Below are 1,694 nucleotides of genomic sequence, written 5' to 3'. Positions count from 1 at the left end.
CTCCCCTGTGCCTGCATTTCTTGTAGACAGGACAGATTTTAGGTTGAAAGTTTTGTGGGTGTGTTGGTGTCTCTGTCACTCCATTGGGGTTCCTGCCTCGCTACAGGAGGTGGCCTCTTCAGGTTCCATATCCTCAATGTAGTGAGTCACAGCTAAGGTCACCCCCATTGATTCTTGGGCTCCTCCCATGTCCCAGGTCTCTGTCTGGACCTGGACATACTCCCTTCCCTCCTGCCCCCCAGTCAGTTTCAGATTTCCATTCATTTTCATGGCCATCTAGCCATCACTCCTGTACTTCCCTGCACCTGATCCTGATCCCCCCTTTCCCCTCCATCTGCTTCTTACAAATATTTTATTCACCCTTCTAAGTGAGATTCAAGCATCCTCACTTGGACCTTCCTTCTTGTATAGTTTCTTTGGGTCTGTGGAGTATAACATGGTAGCTGTATGTTACAGCTAACGTCTACTTATAAGTGAGTACATACCATGCATGTCCTTTTGGGACTGGGTTACCTCACTTAGGATGATATTCTCAAGTTCCATCCATTTGCTGCAAACTTCATGATGTTTTGGTTTTTGATACCTGAACAATATCCCATTGTGTAGATGTACCACATTTTCTTTTACCCTTCTTCAGTTGAGGGACATCTAGATTGTATCCAGCTTCTGCTTATTATGAAGAAAGTTCCTATGAACATAGGTGAACAATTTTCTTTGTGGGATGTTGGGTTGTCTTTTGAGTATATGCCTAGGAATGAGTGGTATAGCTGGGTCTTGAGTAGAACTATTTCCAGTTTTCTGAGAACCTCCAGATTGATTTCCAAAGTGGTGTACAAGTTTGCACTCCCACCAGCAATGAAGGAGTGTTCCCCTTGTTCCACATCCTTGCAAGCATGTGCTATCTCTTGAGTACATCTGAGAGAGGACTAATAACTAAAATTTACAAAGAACTAGAGACTAACTCTCAAATAACCCAATTAAAAGATGGGGTACAGAGCTAAACAGAGAATTCTCCACAGAGGACTCTTGAATGGCTGAGAAGCACTTAAAAGAATTGTTCAAAGTCCTTAGTCTTCAGGGAACTGCAAGTCAAAACATCTCTGAGATTCCACCTTACACCTATCAGAATGGCTAAAATAAAAATAAAAACAATTTTTACCCACATATTCTGTTCGGTGATTCTTGCTTTAGAGGTTTTCTCCATGAACGTATATTTGCACATTAAATCTGTAATTATTTTACTGTACAATTCCTGCAAATTATGGTAATATGCACATACATAATTAGTCTATGATAGGTTGGTCCTAGTAATGAGTAACTATTATGACAAAGTTCTTTCAGACCTGATTTGGAAAACAAAAGTAACCCTTGAATTCCTATGTAAATGTTAAACAACAAAGAACCCAAGCTCTACAAGTTATTCCCTCTCCTCACCCCACTCCCTTAACCCTACCTCGATCACTAGGACATTCACAGAGCAATGTCTAGTCTATCCTCAACACCAGCATCTGTTGAATACAGGAGCATTTCTTCTGGATTATTTTGTTTATGCATGAGGTGTGTTTTTCTTTCTTCCTTCCTTTCTTTCTTTCTTTCTTTCTTTCTTTCTTTCTTTCTTTCTTTCTTTCTTTCTTTCTTTCTTCCTTTCTTCCTTTCTTCCTTTCTTCCTTTCTTCCTTCCTTTCTTCCTTTCTT

General features: G+C 40.2%; 2 protein-coding genes across 6 annotated transcripts in view; both read left to right on the top strand.

Moving 5' to 3' along the window:
- Positions 1 to 1,694, top strand: part of LOC110286734 (protein FAM156A/FAM156B-like) — a 64,567-nt gene that overhangs the window by 26,445 nt on the left and 36,428 nt on the right. The gene's annotated exons all lie outside the window — the stretch shown is intronic.
- Positions 1 to 1,694, top strand: part of Fam104b (family with sequence similarity 104 member B) — a 28,719-nt gene that overhangs the window by 7,144 nt on the left and 19,881 nt on the right. The gene's annotated exons all lie outside the window — the stretch shown is intronic.

The sequence above is a fragment of the Mus caroli genome, chromosome X (assembly GCF_900094665.2).
Source record: "Mus caroli chromosome X, CAROLI_EIJ_v1.1, whole genome shotgun sequence".
In the NCBI taxonomy this organism is placed as follows: Eukaryota; Metazoa; Chordata; class Mammalia; order Rodentia; family Muridae; genus Mus; species Mus caroli.
This window is presented reverse-complemented; position numbering and strand designations above follow the sequence as displayed.